This window comes from Balearica regulorum, chromosome Z (genome assembly GCF_011004875.1).
Source record: "Balearica regulorum gibbericeps isolate bBalReg1 chromosome Z, bBalReg1.pri, whole genome shotgun sequence".
Taxonomy (NCBI): domain Eukaryota; kingdom Metazoa; phylum Chordata; class Aves; order Gruiformes; family Gruidae; genus Balearica; species Balearica regulorum.
Genome location: NC_046220.1, coordinates 26,770,275 through 26,795,487, shown reverse-complemented (window position 1 = coordinate 26,795,487; position 25,213 = coordinate 26,770,275).

The window sequence follows — 25,213 nt, the reverse complement described above, 5'->3', positions numbered from 1 at the left end:
TGTGGTAGATGTTTCTAGTAAGTTCGTTGCCTACTTCTTGCATGCTTAACAAGGCTTTTTAGTCTTGTTCTAAAATGTGTCGGTGACAAGTCATAAAGAAAGACATCATCAAATGCTCTGAACAGATTTTATGCTGTGAAAAAAATATCCGTTGGAGGCTCATTAAACTGGTGTTAATTGATCAACTTTGAATTTAGTATTGAACATAAGAAGCTAAGATATTAAAGTCCTGTGCCATCTAATTGCATTAGTTTAGCTATTTACAGTTGTTGTGCTCTTTGTTACATTGTTATGTGTCTAAGCCTCCTTGCAAAGGTGACAAGGTGTGAGCACTCTAAGACAGATGGGTATCATTGTTTTTACTTTCCCTAAAGCCCCCTTTGGGAAGATAATTCAGCTTTTAGTCATCCTGAACTATTTCATGCTCTGAGTGTCCTATTGCATGGAAGAATGGTGAATAATCCACCGGAAATTAGTCATGTTTTGATCTTTCTATTACCCTAATACACTTTTCTTTAGAGCAGATAGAGAATTGCTGTTTCTGTCTGCCTAGCTGATGCACACCTTTGTTCAAAAGCAGATGGAATATTTTTCTTACCTTTCCCCATAGCTTCTGTTGAAGGCTAGTGTATTCTGTAACAAAGCACTTCTGGCTCTGGGATAGATAAATTTGCAAGTATAATACACATTACACTGAATAAATATGAAACCATTCAAAAAGGCTACCAAAAGAATTGCAGTGTTCTGTTGTCACTAACTTAAAATACAGCTTCCTTTTTTAAAAAGAAATGTGTGTATATAGATACAAAGATCAGTATGTGTTTACAAATTATACACAGAGAGAAAAAGACTGAGAGAGATCATGGTAGTACTAGTCTTTTGAAATCAAATCTAGTTTCATTGATTACACCAGCTATTAATTTGGCCCAAGGTGAGCTGTTTAGTGAGCTAGCATGAGAAAGGTCTAAGTGATGAAGTAGAATACATCATAGGAGTTATAATGTGAATATCCTCAATAATGGCAGCTGGATTATAGCTCACAAATGAAGTAATTTTCTTCATTCTCTTTCTGGACACATAATTCACATTATAGAACCAATTAATGGGACTAATGTATGAGAGAAAATGCAGTGAAGGACTCTGCCTGAGAAGCATAGGGATGTTCAACTTAATTATGAAAAGCCTTTAAAAAAAAAAAAAGTGGGAAAGGAAAAGGAAAACATTGATTTAAGTCACAGGAAACATTACTGAATTTCTGAACTAGAAGATATGTGGATCACACAATGTTTCACAAGTAGAAGTTAATTTTCTGATAAGTGAAAGCACAACCTATTTCTGCAATCTATACACGGTTTGTTTGTTTGTTTAAAAAAACCTTCAGCTACAGCTATTTGGATATAATAGTCCTTTGAAAAAGAGTGAAACTGCAAGTGCTAAATGCTGTCACACTTCCCATATATATAAATAACAAGTCATTTCAGACAGAACTGGTATTGATGCTTATCATTGCAATTATGTAACACTTTATATTACAGAATGTTGTTCAGCATGGCATATATCATTATCAATTTTTATACTTGTCCTGAAAGCTTATTCACTATATATGCATCTACGGATGTCAGGTTATGTAAAATGTTTTTTGCATTTCTCTCATCAAAGTCTCCTTAAGAGTTTACTACATACTTTGGAATATCCTGCTGTAAGAAGCTATTATTGTATCAGAATTTAATTTCATGTTCAAATTTTACTCATCTACCAGTGTTTGCAACACTGATACCCCATTTTTGGCACAGTTTCTGGCAACTATTTTACAAGTAGACAATGAGTTGAGTTTCATTTACTGGGACGTAACAGTAAGAAATAAGAGACACAGTAAATCATAGAGACTCCATGACAGTGATTTGCTTTACAGCTTGTGTAAATTGCTTCTTCTGAGCTTCCTCATTAGGAAAAAAAAAAAAACAAAACACCAAAACTTCTAATCTAATACACTTTGTATGAAAATTTGGAGCATTTCACATATTGCACACATTGTGGTTTCCCAATGTGGTTTCCTTGACAGCAGAATTTCTTTATTTGTTTACTTGTATTTCTAAGAAAATTACTTTAAAATCTTCTTATTCTAGTTATTTGGGGGGGGGGGGGTGCTTTCTGATTGTTGTGATTTAACCCCAGTAGGCAGCTACACCCTGTACAGCTACTCACTCAATCTCCCCTCAGAGGGGTGGAGAAGAGAATCAGGATAAAAGAGAGAAAACTTGTGGGTTGGGATATAGAGTTTAGTACATAAAGCAAAAACTGTGTGCACAAGCAAAACAAAACAAGCAATTCATTCACTCCTTCCCATTGTCAGGCCATCTCCGGGAAACCAGGGCTTCATCGCACGTAATGGTTAGGAAGACAAATGCCGTAACACTGAATTTCCCCCTTCCTTCTTCTTTCCCCAGCTTTTTATGCTGATCATGACATCATATGGTATGGAATATCCCTTTGGTCAGTTAAGGTCAACTGTCCCAGCTGTATCCCCTCCCAACATCTTTTGTATCCCCAGCTTACTCGCTGGTGGGTCAGTCTGAGATACAGAAAAGGCCTTGACACTGTGTTAGCATTGCTCAGCAAAATCGAAATCATCCTTGTGTTATCAAGACTGATTTGGTAAAAAATCCAAAAGATAGCACCATACAAGCTACCATGAAGAAAATTAACTCTATCTCAGTCCAAACCAGTACACTGATTTAAGTGACTGCATATCAACATCTTGCTGTGTTGAAGACAATGATACTGCAGCAGATATATTGTGTCACATCCCTACACTCAAGATTTGTAAATCAATATTTGTAAGAAATGTTTCCTAATGTCAAGTCTGAACAACCCCTGGTGCATCTTGAGCCATTCCCATGCGTCCTGTCACTGGATCCCAGGGAGAAGAGCTCAGCACCTCCCCCTCCACTCCCCTCCTCAGGAAGCTGTAGAGAGCAATGAGGTCACCCCTCAGCCTCCTCTTCTCCAAACTAGACAAACCCAAAGTCCTTAGCCGCTCCTCACAGAACATGCCTTCCAGCCTTTCCACCAGCTGTGTTGCCCTCCAGTGGATGCATTCAACATTCTTTTTCAATTATGGTGCCCAGAACTGCACACAATAATCAAGGTGAGACCACACCAATGCTAAATACAGCAGGATAATCCCCTCTTTTGACTGGCTGGCTATGCTGTGTTTGATGGACCCCAGGATGGGGTTTGCCCTCTGGGCTGGTAGGGCACACTGCTGACTCATATTGAGCTGCTGTCGACCAGCACCCCCAGATCCCTTTCTGCAGGGCTGCCCTGCAGCCACTCCTCTCCCAATTTATATTTATGTCCAATGTTACTCCATCCCAGGTGCAGAATCTAGCATTTGTTCTTGTTAAATTTCATGTCATTAATGATTGTGTAATGCTCCAATCTATCTAGATCCCTCTGCAAGGCCCCTTGTCCCTCAAGAGAGTCAGTTGCACCTCCCCGTTTAGCATCATCACCAAACTTAATAATGGTGTATTCAACTCCTACCTCAAGACCATTAATAAAAATATTGAACAGAGCTGGGCCTAGAATTGAGCCCTGAGGAACGCTGCTGGTGGTTGGCTGCCAGCCATATGTAATCCCATTCAGTACAACCATTTAAGTCCTGCTGCTCAGTAGTTCACCATGTACCTGCTGATCCTGCAGTTGGACAACCTGTCCAGAAGGTTGCTGTGAGGGACAGTATCAAAAGCTGTACTAAATTCCAGAAAACTGACATCTACCACCTTCCCTTCATCCACTACATGGGTGACCTTATCCTAGAAGAATATTAGATTAGCTAAACAGGACTTTCCCTTTGTGAACTCCTGTTAACTGTGCCTGATGATTGCATTGTCCTTTAAATGCCTTTCAGTAGCATCCAGTATGATCTACCATGTAATTTTTCCAGGTACTGAAGTTAGACTAACAGGTCTGTAGTTTCTTGGCTCCTCCCTCATGCCCTTCTTGTAAATTGGAATAATGTTGTCTAGCTTCCAGTCAGCAGAGACCTCCCCAGATTCCCAAGTCCTTTGGCAGGTGATTGAGAAGGGTTCTCCTGTACCATCTGCTAGCTCCTTCAGTACACTGGGATGAATCCCACCAGGCCCCATGGACTTAGGAACATTCAACTGATGCAACTGGGGCCTTACAATTTCAGTGTCCACAAATGGAACGTCATTGTTCCTGTAGTCATGGACCAGGCAGCCCAAGATCTATCAGCATTGTTAAAGACTGAGGCAAAAAAAAGCATTGAATGCCTTGAAGCATTATCCCTGTTAGTCAGGTGACCATCTTCAACAAGTATCAGTTCAATGTTTTCCTTACACCTTCCTTTGCCCTTAACATACTTTAAAAAGCCCTTCTTGTTGTCTGACTCAACACCGGCCAGTTTCAAGTCTGGCTGAGCTTTGGCCTTTCATATCTTCTCCCTGCATATGCAAACCAGGACTCTGTAATGTTCCTGCAAAGCCTGACTCCTCTTTCAGAGATCATACAATTTCTTTTTCCTCTTGAGTTCCAAGAAGAGCTCTTGGAAGTTGAAAAAAATGCTGATATTTGTACTTGAAACATATTAGTAAACTATAGATAAAAAGGAAAAAAAAATGCAAACTAATTGAATCCAGGCAACTTTAAGGCAAACCAAATGGTATGATAAATCTAAGTGGAAAAGAATGGAAAGACTTAATTTGTTTAAGAAGAAAAAAGAACAGAAAATCATGTCTATTTTCTAGCTACCATATTTTTTTGTGAGCTCTCACAGTTTCTGAGATCTTAAAGACATTTCTGTGCATTACATGATTTTCTCTATTAATTAAAAAGTAATTTTCATAAAATTTCTTAGCATTAATATAGTAGCACTTCAAAAATCAATTGCTTGGAAAACCTGTGACTAATCTCTGAGATTTTTCTTGTTGATGGGTAGAGGAGATGGATTTGTAATACAAATATAATATTCTTATATCCAAGCTATATATCATATGAAGTTATTATCTTTTCTTTTTATACCAGGTTACTACTACTTTACACTGCTGATATATTGTAAATCAACCAGATTGAGGCCAAGTAGATTAAAGAACTTCTGCACATCTGAAAGCCAGGTGCTAGGCACTAACTTACATTTCTTGCAATCCAAAATCATTTGCGTGTCACTGCTCACCTTGCTCCTAAAGTCTTGAATGTAATTTCCTCTTGTGTATATGCACTTAAAAATCTTTTGATCACTGTCAGGGGTTTCATCACGTGTGTACACTGAGAAGATATGGACAGGGATTTTCAAGTAGCCCTGAGAGTCTGAAAATCCCAAGTCAAAGTTGACAGAAATGACAAAAAAATCTGTCCTCAGAAACTAGACAGCTACTAGAGGAAAGGGAAACAAGAACATTGACTTTCAGTTTCCTCTTAGAAGCACAATGGCTCATATATTTAATTTGAAAATGTAGTGGAAAGCTGTATGCAGACTTTTTCTACCCTTTTCTCCATCATTGCCTCCCTTCCTGACCCACACGCTGTAATTTGTCCTAAAGTTCTTTCCTGTCTTATACTCAATTCAGAGCAGGAGAAAAATCACTCCAATTTTCTTCCTGAGACTAACTTAGAGGAAGGTGGTCTCTCAGTGAAATGCTGCATTAATACATCTTATGGCTATGAAGTAATAATCTTTGGAAGTACTTTGCATATACATTTAAAAAGCCTGACCTGAAAGAACTTGGGTATAATCTAAAATGGATAATCTTATATTCATTATATGACTTTTGGTGATTATGATTTGTAACCAACAGAACACATCAAAAGACCTGTCACAGTTCAGGTAAATATATAACTTACTAGGCATGCACATTTTCAAATCCATTACTCGCCTAATAATCTGTATTTTATATTTCAAGATTTGTGTATTTAATAAAATACAGATCTTTAACGTATCAGAAGTGGACTATAATGGTGTCTTTAAGTTGAAAACCTAGCCATGTATTCCTTTTATGTGGAAATGTCAATATGAAATCTACTGTGCAAAAATTTGTATTTAGGCCTGATTTGTTGGCTACTTCTTTCCTTTAAAACACCTAGAGAGCTCTAATCATAAATAAAGCACAAGACATATTTCAGTCTTAAAGAAATGCATATGAACTGTCTGAATAATCCATAACATGATTTCTTTTTCATAGAGAAACCAAAATTAATTTCAACTCACAGGTATATTTCAGCATAGGTATAATGAACAAGAGAAAGCTCAGAGGTAAAACAGACTGTTTAATGGAAGTCTTGAGATTTAGAGGATGCATTAACTACTGTATTATGTTTGAAGAAACAATCAAAACTTTCTTCAGGCTTGTTTTCTTTCTCATACATTACCTTATGTGAAGTATTGATTTGAGGGGATTAAAATACTGTGAAGTTTCCACAAATAGCTTTACTGTGACCTAACTAAACCTTCCAGCCCTTCACTAGGTTTTCACTCTGCTTTATTCAAGGCCTTTTTTGCAAAGGCACTGCCATTTTATGTCTAATTATAATAAATGGTGCACTTTTCACAAGTGAATTGTTATTTCATTTGCTCCTTAGCAGTGACTAACAGTCTAATTTGACGTGACCCTATCCAAGAATTTTTTCTCTCACAGACCCATGCTGTAATTAACACTTTTCTTAAAAAAACCCAAACTTTTAAAATATAAATTAATTTCTAAGAGGAATAGATGAGTGTCCTAGTGTTTCATGGTTTTCCTGAAGTTCAGAAACACTAGTATGGGTTACCAACATTTCTTTCCTGCAGTGTAAGTATATAAAGTCAAGATGTTCAATTTTTCCATAATAAAAATAAAATTAAAAGTCATATTCTAGTTAAATTGAAGTTTATGTTTTATTTTAGGAACACCATACCTTTTCAGATTTAGGGCTAGAAAAAGAATTTTCCTATATTCAACACACTGTACCTAGCTTTTTTAGATAACCATTTTGCTTTCACCTTTAATTTGAATGAGTAACATTAAAAAGTTTGGAATGAAACTAAGGCAATTTATTTGTGGGAATTATATTGTCCTTTAAAAGATATCTGAATACTTATAATATATTCCAGTATATATATTGTTACAGATCCTTGAATGTCTGTGAGCTGTCAGCTATGATAGGTTGTCTCAACTATATAAAAAGGCAAATCTTATTGACTAGATCTGTAGCAGGTCTAAGAAGTTGCTTTTTTCTTTCTTTCGCTTAAAATTTTACAGAAAACTGTTGCAGGTAGCCAATCCTATAATTTCGTCTTTTGCAATATTTATTAATTTGTCATACTAAATCATGTCTTTAACAGATGATGGAAGACTCAAAGGATAAACTAATGATTCATAACTGAGGGAAAAGGATATCATCATAATTATGACTGGATTAATAAAACCAATATAGCTGTATGAAAACAAAGGATATTGAATTGCCACATGAAGGACTGTGCTGCACTCTGTTCCTTTCAGTCGATAATTTGCATTGAACAATGGGAAATTTAGTAACTTACTCATTCGCTTTGCTTCTCTACCATGCAAGTAAATTCTGTTAAAAAAAACAACAAAAAACCAAACAAAAACAAAAAACCAAACCAAACAAAAAAAACCCACAACCTCATCAAAACTGTCTGCTATGACAGACAACAATTTATGTGATGAACCACTTGAGAACTATGGCTGCCTTTTACAAAAGCCAACAGAGTCATGATGCTACAGTAAGTTAGTAAAAAGACACACAGTGGATGACCTTATTATGGCAACTCTCTAACAGGATTTTAGACACTGCATTAAATACTACCATCAAGAACCAATATATTAAACGATGCAGATAGAAATCTTAAATTTCCTTTTTGTATTGTTGCTTATTTTGTATGAATAACAACACATATAATACAAATTCATACGCAATAGAATGTTTTGTAATTGCTAATGGCATGCTACTCAATTGACTAGGAATAAAGCAAGGGTATTATATGTTCTTTTATGATTATGTATTTGTATAACATTTTACATTTTTCCTTCATTTAGTCTGTACAATTTAAAGATAACACATCCTTCTATATAAGGTCATATTATAAAAAAGCTTTTATAGCAAGCGGACCTTGACTACTGAATATACCTATCAAAATCAGAGATTTGTTCATTACTGAGAAGGTTCACTGGCTGGTCTAATGGAAAGACATTCATGTTTTTTCTGTTAAAAAAAAAAAACCAAACCCTAAATCCCTTGTATATCTGCAAAGAGACTAGCCAGAAATTAACCTGTAAAACTGTAGGTCTATGTTTTCCATTCATTCCACATACAACTTCCATTAAAATTAGAAACAGCATTTCAGGTGCTGGATCCCGCTGCCTATTGTGGAATGGAAGTCTAAAAGGCATGTTCTATATTCATTCTGTGTGCAAAATTGCCACAGATGTCAGCAGAAGAAAACAAATATGTTTAGGATTTGCCCCACTGGTATGGTAAGTCAGACTAATAATTCATTTATAAATCATCCCAGGCCCTGGAGCATCTGTGGAGTTAAGACAAGGGAAACTTTCTTGTAACCTTGGGGGAGAAACTAACCCTGATCTTCAGCTTATGCAGATGCCTGTATTTTTCTTCCCTCCCTAAGCATAGTCACACTTTCACTTTAGTTCGGATGCCACATATTTGTCTCAGAGGGATATAAATGGACTGAGCATACACAATATACCCATGAAATATCAAGCTGTGGAACTGAGAAAGGAGCATTCTCCTCTACTAGCTAAATGACAGGTACCTCATGTTTTCAAAGCTCACTAATATTTCCCAAATGACAGCACAAAATGCAGCTAATGAGAATTAATGTCTGCCACAACAGAAATAGCTACCGTTAAACATAGTCCTCTTTTTCTTCCCTCCATGATGGTGCTCTGAGGAGCTTATCATTGTTTAAACACTACAGAAAATCTTGGAGCTTATTTGTAGGAATTTATGTTCATGTGCACAAACTCCAAACTTTAAAAGTGGACATTTTGTAGCTATTTTATCCAAATGTTTGATCACTGCCCAAATCTCAAACATACATCTACTATTAGTTGACCTTGATCAGTAGTCTTTTCTAGCAGCCACGTATTCCTAATGGGAGTCAAATTTTCAATTTGAGTTATAAGTAGCAGAAGAATTTTGATCTGTTTTTCACTTGGACTGCCCAATGTGATTGATTTCCTACTACCTGACTGAGGGAGCAAGAAAATAAATGAAAGGAGCATGGATATATTTAGATAAAAGAGTGGCAATAATACAGTTTGGTAGGGAAACAAAAATGGCAAGAAAATATTCGACTCACATGGCTTGAAAACTTCTCCTCTGCATTTGAGAAACATCCAAGGACTTAAAGTATAAAGCTGTTCCTAAATTTTATTTCAGAGTTAAATGTTCTCAATTCCACTGAGATATTCAAATGCTTTACTAAGTTAAGCATCAGATCTGGAATCAGATCTTTGAACTGCTGAACTTCCTTCAACTCTTCTCTAAAAAAACCCATGACAACAACAACAAAAAAACCAACTAAAAAACCCAGACCCCCATCAAAAAAAACCAAACAAAACCCAAACAACAAACCCCCAAACAACAAAACAACTCTGCCTGACACTGGGAAGGCAGAACTTACTTAACAATATAAAATCAAGTATCACAATAAGGCTGAGGTGTAGTTATATAATGCAAATGTAATCCTTCTGGGTTATGTAGGAAATAATTACTCTGAGGTAGAATGAAACTGTATTTGCCATGGTTTGTTGCAGAAACAATAGGCTGTGTTTACTTTAAATGCTCTGATAAAATCGTAAACTTGCCAGGTAGGCTGCTTATAGTGTCAGTTGTCATAATGCTAATGAAAATTTAATGAAACTTTTCAACTATCTCACATAACCAGATGGGCTGGGATTGTATTTTAAAACCTATTGTTCCTGCTGTTGACTTCTGCAAAACCAATATGCCAAAGTGACATGCACTTTGGCATTTTTATGCTTTCTTCAACAATAAAAAAAAAAAAAAAAAAAAAAAAAAAGTAAAAAAAATCTGTAAATGAAAGAGCTTCTCAAAGATATGAGTAGGTAATATTTTCTCTGAAATATTCTCATGTCACAGGAAACACCTTTCTAGGGGTAGCACTTGAAATAAACATATACTGTTTTCATAAAACCTCTTTAAAATTGTGTTACTTTTTTCACACACACAAACTTCCTATACAGATTATAAAGAATAGTGATATTTTCAAAGGAGATACTAAATGTTTGTAATCTGAAGCTAATGTATACTGAATGTATATTGACTATATGCTCAAATGTGTACTAAATATGTAGTGAAGCTTTTAGAAATTGGTCCAGAAACCACTCTACATCCTTTGGGTCATCTTCTATCAATAGCTCTTAACAATGAAACTTTTTATGTACATGAAGTAGATGTATAAATTAAAAAGAGTTCTGACAAGATGTGTGAAATCTAATCAATTCAAATGAGAAGGTTCTATGTGATGTTCTGCCTTTATCACTTGCCTAAAGCTAAGCAAAATATTAGCTTTCTGAAGCAGAGCTTTTGTTTTGTTGCCATCTCTTTCAAGGCTTCAGTTAGTGAACTGCAAAGCTTCAAACCCTTTCACTCTTTTTTCAATACATATGGTAGTGCTGAAATATTTAGAGTCTAATCCTAAATAGCATGTTACATGCGTGAAGATCTATACTTATGACTAAGCATAGTTCCTTGGAAAGGTATCCATATGTCTGGGGAATGCATGAAATGCTATCTTTAGCAGAGTAGTTTAGAAATGTGCTAAGAACTATGTATCAGTTCAGATACAAACTGCTGGAAAATACAGAGTGACAAATTCAAGATGCTCAGAGTCTAATTTTGTAGCAGAGAAGTTCATATCACTTCAAGTCCATATAATATGTAATTATTGGTAAAAAAGAAAATATCCATATTCTTTTATTATAGATGCAAAAAAATCCCACTATTCAAACCTTGACAGCTCAGGACAGCAGCATTTTTCCTGAGTAAATCATAATGCCTTCTTATCACTATGTGCTAAAACTTGGAAGCCATGTGGTATCAAAAGCCTAGGAAGGTCATTCCAATTTTCATAACTACGTAGATCTGAAAGCATGTTTATCCAAATGTTAGACTATGGTACTAAGCTTGAAAGTTACTATAATTCTTTTATAGGGACTATATTTGTAAGTGAATTTGTAGCTAAACAAAGTTTAGAGAATTCGATTTTCTTTTCAAACAGGTATGATGCTGTTGTATCTGTGAGGGTTATGTGGCTATCTGTTCAAAGGAAATGTTGTTTTGTAAATGTAATGTCTATGGCTGCCCTTGGTGTGTTACCAGGAGAGCTAATAAAACTGGCGAGCAGGCAGACCTCGGCTTCTTCAGGTTATTGCCTGCTATTGTCTTTGTCCATTGTTTTGGCCTGCCCTGACAGTATCTAGGATAGGACCTAGTCACTGTTGTGAAAAAATTCCCAGGGTGTGGGACCAAGATTTTCTCAGCACACACTAACATGTTAGTGGTGGGTGAGGTATCACCTATACGCTGAAAAGAGAAGAATCTCAGGATGCGCCTGCTAGACTGCTAATGATAAAATTCTCCTTTGCATCTCTGTATTTTATTTTCAACATGAGTACAATTAATCTAAAGATCAAAGTTAACAAAAATAGTAGAAAGGTTTTTTGGGTTTTTTTTACAAAGCCATTGTTCAACATGAATGCAGTTAAGAGTTTCATATTCATGTAGATTAAAGAGCAAGTAGTAAATGGAACATTAGAGTTCAGAGTGGACAAAGAAATTCACAGTAACTATAATAAATCTGAAAGTTCACAGTAATTTAGTTATTATTTTTTTGTTCAACATGGTAAAAAATATCTGTAAGTGGCTGGAAGGAGTATTCTAATGTCAGCATCAACTTCTCCCTTTTCAAATGAGCATTCAAGTTCCTTTACTTAGGGTATATCTGTATTTTTTCTCTTTTTCAGTGTTCCAAGTTTGAGAAACAGAGTTAATACATCACAGATACTTATACATTTCCTTGGTGATGAAAGGGTAGCAGAAGCATATTACAAGTGATTTGTTAGGCTAGTTTATCAAGAGAAAGTTCAGCTGCTGAAAAGAGTTCAGCAGCTGTTTCTGAAAGTGATGGTGCTCATAGTTTTCCTACATCTTGTGAAAATGAGTTTGCAAGTATGCATAAAATTCCCTCATATCAGCCTCTCAAAATAACATAATAACACTGTCATTCACCAAAATTACCCTTCCCTTTCCCTAAAGCTTTTTGGATAAATAATAATGAACATTATGTAAGTAAATGTGAAATACTCACTGTTTTGTTTTCACTTCTGCAGCTTTAATTAGTCACTTACAGACTTCTTGAGTAGCTAATGAAAACTGTGTTTCATAATCTATTGTAAGTTTGCCCTTATTAAAGATATTATCCATTGTCTTCTCCTTCTTATGTTGTTGTTGTTTTAGAAAATTAATGTAGCAATGAATAAAACCATCTTTATCAGTTCATAGTTCTTTCAATGTCTCTAATACTTTGTTTCAGTTTATATTCAATTTCCATTTCTATTCAGCTAGCTAATAATTGTCTTTTGTTAAGCATGAATGTATTTTCCATCTATACTCAGCCACATAGATTTTTTTATTTTTTTAATTTTAATTTGCATGTAAAGACACCTATGACTTCTGGAAAGCATTCTTGAAGGAAAATGAATAAATTCCTTTTATTTTGGACAGGAATGCTATATCAGTGCATAAGACTTGCTAGAGGAATTGAAAACAACCTCAGCACTGGCCATATGGTCATCTGGACACCTGAAGTAATTTACTTACTCATTACTTTTCCTAGAGAAGTTACTTACCGTGTTCAGAGATTTCATTTGCCTATTCTCTGCTCAGGGTACAGTCAATAAGCATAAGCAGCAGCTTGAAATTATGGTAACAAGTCCAAGAAAGCGTTTATCACCTTTTCCTTCAGCTCAGCTTGCTCTTCTTTTCTTTCTCTGTGCTCCCATAGCACCCAATGAATTACTTGGCAAACTCTGTGGAATGAAAACCAAAATTGACAGCATCCAGCAAAGAGCAAACTCTTCCCTTGCATACTTTTCTTTTGATCCCAACACTCATTCTAAATTACGAGTACGAATATCAGCATATTTAATATAAATAGAAACTTTAGTGATCAACACTTGTTCAGGTGAGACCTGAAAAGCACCTTAGCCTTCAAGTACATCTGATATAATAATTTTTTAATTTTTTTCCTTTTTTTTTTTTTTTTTGGTGTGTGTGTTTCTGCTGTTATTATAGTCTCTCTGCATGGACAGCATGATTTAATACCTGATTTCTTATCCTCAGATGCAGTCATTGCTGTGGTTTTTCATTTGTGGTGATAAGATTTGATGTACATTCTGTCTTAATACAATTTGGGTTTACAGATGTTCTTATCATAGCTTGCTAATGTTATTAGAGCTGAGAAAAATAGGATAAATTTGCACAGGTAACAAAAAGTGATCTGGAACAGACACAGGCTTTTGAAAAGATACATTCTTTTAAAGTCCAGTAAAATTTTTCCATCTTCTTTTGGGCATGGACTATATTATCTTCTATTCTAATCTTTGCAGATTAGAGGAAAGCAATTTAATATTTTTTTATTTTTATTTTTTAATTCTGTTGCAGATGAACAATGTTCTCTTATAGGTGTTGAGAGAGAACATGTTTAAAGAAAGGGTTCTGCTAAAGGAATTTCTTCTCCTTCTGCTGAAGACATTCAGAAGTCTAAAGTATGGACTTCTGCATCAAAATAGGCAAGCTATTTTGGTAATAGAGGCAGTCAGGCCATAGTGACACAAGCTCTAAAAGCTCAGGATTTCCTCTCAAAAAGATGATATGGATACACACATACTGTCGTGACAATGAAGAGATTAAGTGATGGGAAAAAAATGACAGAACTAAAGAGAACAATCTAATTTCTACTCAAGATCTATAGCACATAATATCTACTCTCTTTGAGATTAATCATTCCTTCAAATAATGTTGTTAGTTAGATGGACCCTATTGGGGCAACAGATTATCTTTAGATCTTTAACACAATGATACAGGCAGGCACATACAATATATTTTTAGAATATTTGCCAATGTTTTATGATACTTCACCTCAATTTCTCCCTGGAAAATTAGGCAAGGCCAATATTCTTCTTTTGCCTAAGTTGCTTTTGAATTAGAAGGAAAACAACAACAACAAAAAAAAAGTTAAATAATTATTTGATAAAAAAATATTCTTCAGGTAAAATAGCTGCCAAAGTGTCCTGGTTCTGGCAAGGATAGAGTTAATTTCCCAAGGAGCCAGGACAGGTGAGCCAAGCTGGCCGGGGGCTATTCCATACCATGGGACATCATGCTCACCATAAAAGGGGGCTAGTCGGGCAGGGGCGGGTTCGGCGTGTCGGCGTGGCTCCGGGACGGGTCGAGCGTCCGGTCAGTCGTCAGATCGGTAAAATCGTTCTCTGTTATCACCCATTGTTACTATCTGTTATCAGCACTGTTGTTGATTGTTTCCCTCTCCCTTGTTGTCCCAGTAAACTGCCCTTATCCCAACCCTCGAGGCTTTGCCGTTGTTTTTCCGTTCTCCTCCACATCCCGCCGGGGGAGGGGTGAGCGAGCGGCGCGTGGCACTTAGCTACCGGCTGGAGCTAAACCACGTCACAAAGTAAGAAGATTTTAATACATTCATGATAATACTGAACTTTAGAAGGCTTTTAGTTAGGTCATTTTTCTTAGTTTCTTGTTGGTTTAAAGGCATCTAGTGAAGTAATTCACTAGAACTGTAATCTAAAGATGATGCGTTCCCTGGTTTATTGTCAGCATCCACAACACTGAGTGGGGAAAAGGGAAATATCCCACTGGATTTAAAGATACAGAAAAATAAATTATTTTTCCTACTACTTGGTTCAGAACTACTTGCTGTAATATTAAAAAAAAAAAAAAGTCATGGTGCTATGTCTTCTACAAGTTTTGGACTCAGTGACAGACCTTTAAGAGGTCTTTCTCTCCTTTTTATTCTATCCTACTATATTTTGATCTTTCTCTATAGCCTTTCTTTTGTTTCTTCAGCTTCTTATCATCTGGACCATGTTTAACATATTGTGTTCAATATGCAATTCTTTTCTCCTATTTCCTTTCACTCAAGACATAAAGTTAACAACTGTGGTACTACAGAACCTTTAGGAAGCCAAAGCACTCAGTTAATACTTAGCTATCATCTTTAATGGTTGAGAGGACAAGTGACAAAAAGAATACTTCCCTGCAGCATTTCCAGTCTTTTGATGAGAAATAGTTTGTTTGGATTTAAGTTCAATCCCATGAGTCTACTGTTCCCTTTCTCTTTTTTTTTTCTTTCTGTTTTCTCTATCTTTAACTACAATAGTACTTAAGCACTGTTGCATCACTTGTCAACTTGTGAAATTAGAACAGCGATCCCAAGGTTTTTTTTTCTAATGAGGCTCAAATCTAGTCTGTGAACCTTCTATCTCCGATCATATGTTCCCCTCCATTTTCTACATTTTTGAATCCATACTAAAGTGTCCAAAAAGCTGTATTTTTTTGTTTACCCCATTTCTAGTTTCTTATTTTCTTTTTCACCTTCAGGTGATTTCTCCCTTTCCTACATACATTTTTCAAGCAAGCCAGTTGCCAATTAAGTGTACTCCAATCTCTCCTGCTTTCAGCTCAAAGGCATAGCCTGCTGTAAGCCTCAGCATCAAGTCCTTTTGTCCAGAAAATACCTCACTAATATTTTTTGTTTCATTCTCTCCTGACTGTTTCAGCAGACAATTGTTCTCAGTTCTTTCTTTTCTCCCACACTCCTCTCCTGTTAAATTTGTGTGGAAGTGCAGTAACTCCAAAGTGTCTTCACTGCGTCAGCATTCAAAGATATGTGCTGATTTATGGCACATCTCCAGTAGACGCAATGTGTCTTGCACACGCTGCATTTACACCTATTCTTACTATTTTCCTCTCTATAGAAAAGATCTGCCTATGAGTAGACCTAATTTTTTTCATGCCTGGATTAACAATAGGACAGGAAAAGGAGATGGATTGGCAAGAATACACAAAGGATATCATGTTATAGGTGCCAGAAGCACTTCTGTTAGGAAGCATCAGCTCTGCGTCACATGGTTTAATGGTGCTTTGGGATGGAACATGCCCAGTCAAAACAGCACCACAAAAGAAGTTTGAGCTCCTATGGAAAAACCTAAAAAGGTTTGAGCTCCTATGGAAAACTAAGTTTGATATATACAAGCTGGGTTTGTGGGGGTTTTTTGTCTGTTTGGGTTTTTTTTCTGAACTAAGCAGATAAGGGTGGACTCTTCAAAAGAATAAAGAATTGCACCTCTGAACTTCTGTGTCAGTTTCAGGTTCTTACTCTAAGGTACAGAGCCATGAGTACTGTTAGAAGGCAAGTTCAGCAAAACTGTTGGTAAGTCAAAAATGTATACTTTGACCAAGCCTTTTTCTTTCAATCGCTAAAATTTCTATTGGAAAATCTCCATCCTACTTTTGCTTAACAACATTTGAAGCAAATGAAAATCAGTCCCACAATTGAAAATGCTGGGCCTCCTGTTATTTGGAAATAACACTACCTGTTATACATAGAATATACTCATACAGCTTTTTTTCTAGATTAAAATTTAAATGAAATCAATTTATGCAGTTTTACTTACCAATTAAATCTCAGTCTATATTTAGGCAAGTTATGAACAAAAAGACCCTGAAGTGATAATCACATCAAACTAATTTTGCTTATCAAAGAAATCAATTCTGCTACTCTTTCTCTTTATGTAACCTTTGTTATATGTCAGTCCCAGAGAGCATATCAAGAAACTAAATAATTGAATTAATTTTGTTACCACTCCTTCTCTCTTAGATGATGGGCCACAGGTCAAACTATCATACTGTTTAAATGCAGCTCCAAGGATTAACCCAATATTCTTGACTAGCAAAAATATCAGTCTTCTGCTACATGTAAGCACAGGGGGCAGTTACTAAAATCAATGCCATAAAAAGATATTATCATTCCTCCCCACTCTTTTCCAGAAATTCATAAACAATTCAAATCTATGCTAGAGACTGTTCTCTGTACGCATGCAGCTTTAGAGGTAAATATACTACTGATGTTGCAGGCAGGAATAAATACCTATTAACTCCTACAATTAACTTGCAAGCAAAGAATTACCCTTTTTTCAAGTACTTATAATTCTGCTGATGTTTCTATTAATTCATCAGTTAGACTTTGGAATAGGACTACTTTTCTGGAGATATTAAAAAACTTCTCTGTCAGCAAGCATCACAAGCCTCATAGGAGAAATATAAACCAGCATTTAGGAACAAATAACCATGAGGTGGTTAATTTGGGACAATATGTTGACTATTTTATCACCATTATGCTACTCTGACGTAGGAAGTGCTATGTAATATACTAGATTTTATTGGACTGGCTTTGGGAATAGACCTAGACATGTATGTCAGGAACTATGGAGAGCTGAGGTACCTACCCATGGAGGGGGAGTACGGTGAATAATTGATACCGAAATCCAGTCAGGATCAAGAAACCACTCTTTAACTCATTCTAATGGAACATAAACTCCTTATTAGAGTTTTAATATCATTTGCAGTTTCATATGTAAGCTTTCTCCAAGGAGATGGCAAACAGCCTAAATTCCACCCTCAGTTTGATGTCGTTAAAATTTCTCAGGCAAAATGCTATATCCATCAGGCAGCAAGTCAAGTCTATCTCATCACATTCTCTCTCTTTCTCCCTGCCTTACAAGTACTGAATTCCTTCCTGACAGTTGCAAATCATCATGCAGCATGATGGAGCATACTCCTGCCCAACAATTTAAAGTCTGGTGGTTAGATCATTTTCTGAAGTATATTTGAAACCACTTAGGCAAAAATAGAAACTGAAGTGAGACTTCCTATTCTGCAGTTCTCTGACACTCTTTATTCTTTAAAAAAAAAAAATAAAAAATCTTTTGCTGTGTTTTATACAAAAGTGACAGTCATCATTGTCTTTTCTGAAGTGTTCTGTCATACCTAGGCATATTAGGTGTGCTCTGAGGCAAGTGTAATGCCTGGCTTTTTTGCTTGGGTATGATCTAGGTAAAAGAGTTGTTGAGCTATTCAGTCACATCTACACTAGCACAGATCAAAGCAGTGATATAACTCTAAGAAACAAGAAAGAGGGAAAGAGGGGGAAAGAGAGGGAAGGAAGGAAGGAAAGAAAGGAAGAAGGTTGAAGAAGGTTGCTCTAGCAGCCCAGGATATGGTTGGCCTTTGGGGCTGGTAGTGCACATTGCCAGCTCATGTTGAACTTCTCATCCACCAACATGTCCAAGTCCTTCTCTTCAGAGCTGCTCTCAATCGATTCTCTGCCCAGCCTGTAGTTGTGTTTTGGATTGCCTCAATTCACGTGCAGGACCTTGCACTTGACCTTGTTGAACTTCATGTGGTTTGCACAGGTCCACCTCTCAAGCTTGTCAAGGTCCCTCTGGATGGCATCCCTTCCCTCCAGCGTGTCAACCACACCACACAGCTTGGTGTCAGCAAACTTGCTGAGGGTGCACTCGATCCCACTGTCCACATTGCCAAGATGTTAAACAGCACCGGTCCCTATACTGACCCCTGAGGAATGCCACTTGTCACTGTTCTCCACTCGGACATTGAGCTATTGACCACAATTCTTTGAGTCACAATTGTCCATCCATCCAATTCCTTATCCACCATTCATCAGACCCATGTCTCTCCAATTTAGAGACAAGGAAGTTGTGTGGGACAGTGTCAAAGGCTTTGCACAAGTCCAGGTAGATGATGTCAGTTGCCCTTCCCTTGTCCACAAACGCTGTAACCCCATCACAGAAGGCCACCAAATTTGTCAGGCACGATTTGCCCTTAGTGAAGCCGTGTTGGCTGTTACCAGTCACCTCCTTATCTTCCATGTGCCTGAGTACAGTCTCCAGGAGGGTCTGCTCCATGATCTTGCCATGCACGGAGGTGAGATTGGCTGGCCTGTAGTTCCCTAGGTCTTCCTTTTTTCCCTTTTTAAAAATGGGTGTAATATTTCCTCCTCTTCAGTCAGTAGGAACTTCACCGAACTGACACAAACTTCTCAAATATGATGGATAGTGGCTTAGCAACTTCATCCACCAGTTTCCTCAGGGCCTGTGGATGCATCTCATTAGGTTCCATAGACTTACGCACCTTCAGGTTTCTTAGATGATCTTGAACCTCATCTTCTCCTATTGTGGGTGGTTCTTCATCGTCCCAGTCCCTGCCTTTGCCTTTTGTGACTTGGGCAGTATGGCTTGAGCACTTGTTGGTGAAGACTGAGGCAAAAGACTTGTTGAGTACCTCAGCCTTCTCCATATCCTGGGTAACCAGGTTGCCCGTTTCATTCTGGAGGGGACCCACATTTTCCCTCGTCCTCCTTTTAACCATTGACATACCTATAGAAGCTTTTCTTGTTGCCCTTGATGTCCTCGGACAGATATAATTCTATCAGGGCTTTGGCTTTCCTAACCTGATCCCTGGCTGCTCTGGTGTTTTCACTGTATTCCTCCCAGGCTACGTGCCCTTACTTCCACCCTCTGTAGGCTTCCTTTTTTATGTTTGACTTTACCCAGGACCTCCTCGTTCATCCACGGGGGCCTCTTGGTGGTTTTGCTTGACTTCCTCTTTGTTGGGATGCATTGCTTCTGAGCTTGGAGGAGGTGACCCTTGAATATTAGCCAGCTGTCTTGGGCCCCTCTTCCTTCCAGGGCTTTGTCCCATGGTATTCTACCAAGCAGATCCCTGAAGAGGCCAAAGTCTGCTCTCCTGAAGTCCAGGCTGGTGAGCTTGCTGTGTGCCCTCCTCACTGCCCTACGGATCTTGAACTCCACCATTTCCTGGTCACTGCAGCCAAGGCTGCCCTTGAGCTTCACATTCCCCACCAGCCCCTCCTTGTTGGTGATAACAAGATCCAGCATGGCACTCCTCCTCATGGGCTCCTCTATCACTTGGATAAGGAAGTTACCATCAACGCATTCCAAGAACCTCCTGGATTGCTTATACCTTCTTGTGTTGTCTTTCCAACAGATATTGGGATGTCTGAAGTCCCCCATGAGGACCAGGGCTTGTGAATGTGAGGCTACTCCTATCTGTCTATAGAAGGCTTCATCTGCTTGGTCTTCCTGTTCAGGTGGCCTGTAGCAGACCTCCACTATAATGTCCCTCATCCCTGCTCTCCCTTTAATCCTGACCCATAAATTCTCATTTGGCTCCTCATCCATCCCCAGGGATAGCTCTATGCTGGTCATTGACATAGAGGAAAACACACCCCTCCTCGTGTCCCTTACCTGTCCTTCCTAAAGAGCCTGTATCCTTCTATTCCAACCTTCCAGTCATAGGAGCCATCCCACCACATCTCCGTGATGCCAGTAAGATCATAGCTCTGCAGGCGTGTGCACATCTCTAACTCCTTTTTTTTTTTTTCTCCATTCTATGTGCATTTGCACAGAGGCATTTCAGTTGGGCCCCCAATGAGGCTGACTGACTGGCTGGAGTGGCTGGAATTCCTCTGTGCTGCACTTCAGGTGATCTCCTGCTGCCCTGTGAGCTTTGTCCCTGCTCTGGGCATCTATTACTGGCACTGTTATCAAACTGGTAGGAGTGAGGTAGATGTAGATTCTCCTTTCCTCCAGCGCAGAAAGCCAACCATATCCGGGTCTGGGAAACATGACCACTAGGTCGAGGGAAGTAATTCTCCCCCTCTACTCTCAGAACAATGACTCAGAAAAGCTACATGATGAAGAATGCCACAGCTGGGGGTAATGCAAATGTCATCAAGTTAAAAAAAAAAAAAAAAAGGCAAGGAAAAAAAGAAAGAAAAAAAGAAAAAAAAAGAAAAAAGAAAAAGAAAAAAGGAAGAGAATAGGATTATGATTTCTATTTCTTCTTTTTTTTTTTTTTAATTGCCTTATTAATATGAAAAAAAAAGCCTGAAAGCATCTTGAAAATGTTTCACCTCAAATACCATCTCAGTTCCATGTTAGCAAAACTGGTTTTTTTGTCTGTTTCTGTCTTGAACAGTATGGAAGAACATACTGAAGTTAGAGCACTGGAAGAAATTTGTACTGTCATGCAATGCTGGTTTGTATCCTTCTGAAATGGTTTATCTAAAGATTTATTAAAGTTGATTGGAGCCTTTTAGTTAAATGCTTTTCAATAGAAATTAAAATCTCTACATATCAAAATGTCATCTCTTAATTTTAATTGGAAAAAAAAAAAGGAAGAAACAAGACAAAGCCAAGTATCTGTTTCAAGCTTATCTAAAATGAAATATTCCATATTTTCAGATCAAACTGTTATATTTGGTTTGGGGTTTGTCATACCCATTCTATGTCTGCCTCTGCTGACAAAATGCTTAGTGGAATCAGTGGTTCATGTGTGTCGTACCTTCCTTCTGTCCTAAGGTCCAGTCATCCTGCAGTTGAATTACAGCAACTGGGATATAATGCAGACTTCAGCACCCTGAATTACTGCAGGGCAGTAGTGTATCCAGGAATTTATGAGTTGGCTGAGGAGCATCAGTTATGAAGAAGAATGCGGTTTTGTGGTACCCAAATGACAGCCAAGATGACACCTAACACTGCAACTCTGCTGAACACTAAATAAAGTCAGATCATTCTAGGGTACAGGGTTTTTCAGTTACATTGCACAAGCTGAAGAAAGCATTTTGATTTCAGGACTGTCAGTGTTTCCTTTCTATGGACACAAAGGAATGCAAAATAGCTTTGCATATCTTTGATATCCACACATATCTCTAGGATTCATACAGTGTAGAAAGTATGTGAAAATTAAGACATCTAATGAAAGTCCACTAACTTTGTAATCTACTTGCTCTAATATATGTCTAAATAGAGCTGGTAAAAAAAATACTATGGTGGACTTTGAAACAAACAATATATTTTAGAATACACCAGGAAGAAAACAGGTGAGAACACTAGCTATATAAAAATATGCACTATTTTGAATTCTTTATGAAAATAATTTAGACACTTCAAATCATGTCGTGTAATTAAATTTTTCCTACAGGATAGCATGTAGCCATCACAGAAATGACCTAGTGAGAATTTTTCGTCCGTTGGATTAAAGATAACGGTACGATGAGATCTGCCTTGTTGGTCTTTCCCCTGATTCTTACCCATTAACACTTGATCCTTTCATCACCATCATCAAGCTCTAGATAGTCAACATGATCCCTAACATGCAGGGCTACATCACCGCCTCACCTTCCGTGCCTATCCCTTCTGAAGGGTTTATAGCCATCCATTGCAGCACCCCAGCTGTGTGAGTCATCCCACCATGTTTCTGTGATTGCAACCATATCATAGTTTTCCAGCTGCACAGTGGCTTCCAGCTCCTCCTGTTTGTTGCCCATGCTGCATGCATTGGTGTAGATGCACTTCAGTCGGGCTATTGACCCTGCCACTTTTTTTGGGGGGAGAAGCCCTAATTCCTATGTGACTGTTCTCAGGTGCTTCTGTGGTTTCTAACGCATCAATAACCCTTGTGTCTTTGCTGCCGCATGGATCTCCATACCCTACTCCACTGAGATGGCAGACCTAAGGACCTTGCTAGCATTACAAACATTAGTGTGTTGCCCCCAGGCTTATCTCTGATCTGTGGTCATATCTTTTACTTCTGTACACAAGTTGCTCTGTTGAGACAATGAGATTTATGAAAGATGTAATGGAATAAAGCCTTTTTACATCCAGAATTAGAAAACAATTGTTAATACTTCACGACCAAATGCTGAAAGTCAGAGGTCAGTTTATGACTAAAGTTTACCTATAAATGTAACAATTCCACTTTGTTCTGGTTTTCAGCTGGGATAGAATTAATATTCACAAGAAGCTGGGAAGGGACACAGCCAGGACAGCTGACACAAACTAGCTAAATGGGTATTCCATACTATATGATGTCATTCTCAGAATATAAAGGGAGAAGCTGGCCTGCTGCTTGCTGCCTGGGGACGAGCTGGGCATCAGGTTCTGGGCAGTGAGCAAATAGCATTGTGTATCACCCACTTTGTATATTCTTTTACAAGTATTGTTATTTTCCTCCTCCTTTGCTGTTCTAGTAAACTATCCTTATCCCTACCCACAAGTTTTACCTTTTTCTTCTGATTCTCCTCCCCATCCCTCCAAGGGCGGAGCAGTGAGCAAAGGCCATGTGCTGTTTAGCTGCTGGCTGGGGCTAAACCACAACACACTTTCTATTGAAAAAAAAATAATCTTTACTTGCTGCTCTGTCCATATGTTTTCTCAACATTCAGACAACCATACATTCCTATACCATTGTGTCACTTCCATTTCAATAATCATTGATAATCACTGTAAACCCTGTATTTCTTCTTCTCAAGAAATTTGACAGTAGAAAGCTGAGTGAGACTAATGGCAAAAAAGTTGAAAATACAAGCCTTGTGAGTCTGATTTGCTGAATTACTCTATGTTCTCTGTGCTTTTTGGTGAAAACATAACATCCCAAACTCAACAACAGTGAAGCAACTGCATACATAACATTATAACCATCTGGGTACATGTTCTAGAAAACAATCTTGTCTCCAAAGTCCTTTGCTGTCTCAGACTTCCTGTTGTTTCTTCTATCCCTTATTTCCAGTACAGTTTGGAGCTTCCAGAATTATTCTCACTGCTTGTTCTCTAAATTTCTCTGCATTGGAATCACTATCAAACTTCTGAATAACAAATACTGAGGTCCTCTAGGGTGTGCTGGAAAAATCCATTGACTTTAACAAGTCCTAATTCTAATATGTGACAATTATGCTTAACAAAGTAGAATAATATCATGTAATACATTTTTAATGCTTTATCCAGTCAAACTTTAGTACTTTCTGCCATTCTGCTAGAAAAATATACAATAGATTAATATATTTGACCATCAAAAAAGTGTTTTCTAATACTCAGCTTAAATATTTTCATTCTCCAACTGCTCAAAAACTAATAATCTCCCTCTGGTGCTTACAGTACACCTTGACTTCTATTAAGATTTGTAACTGTCTCTCCCTTATTCTCATAGCCAATTTATACATATTTATCCTTCTTAAATTTTTCCTCTATGCTAGTTTCTCCATACCCATGATATTTTTATGCTGTTTGCTGAACTTCTTAGAGTTTAATAATCTCTTTCTTATAATGAGATGCCTAGGGTTGAAGAGATTTCCAGTAGTCAAAACAGAGCTGTAGTAAAAGAAGTCTTACTACATTTTTCTAGCTTGTGATGTACTGTTTGTAAATATTACATACCCAAATTATATAATGATCCTCTAAGAAGTTGTCTAAAATCTTGAAATATTTCCTAATGGAATTACCCATTAATCCAGGTTTATTTTAAAAGCATCATGTCTTGCAGAAGAGTCAAAGCAGAGGAATCCTGTTTATCCTTGCAGTAGTCGTATGTGAATAGTATAAAGTTGTGAAGCTTAAAACTTACTGGTTAATTCAAGCTACTGTTCTGTGTCTTTGCCGCAGAGTACTTGCCATATACTTACACCCCATCATGTTGTAACCATACCTAAAGAGAGCTACCACATAGTAAAATTTCTGCAGATAGAGCAAGTGCTATTACTTCTCTCAAGTTCATTACTTCATTTGGGAGAGTTTTCTGGGGTTTAGTTTGCAGATCCTTTTCCTGGCAGTCAATGCAAGATTGATAAGTAGGAAGAATCACCTGATCTTGGAAAAAATAAATTCTAGCCAGACAAGCTCATGCTTGTTCTAGAAATGATGCTGTCACAATGTTTCTCAACCATGGTCTCACTCCCTCTCTCTTCATGATATAAATCTGCTTTCAGGTGGAAACTAAACATTGATTAAGAGTGGCTAGTAAAATCAGGTATATCATGCTGTTTGATTAAGAAAGGTCCAATGAAACTAGCTTTTGAACTGATGATGAAGACATATTTCTGTTAAGTCAGGAGCTATAGCCTTAAACCTTTCTTTTGTAGTGACAGATTTTCAAATGTTACTAAGGAGTGTTATTCTGCTTTTGTCTGTGCTGAAATGCAGTGAAACACCCTTCAGAAAATCTTATTTTTGTGCGT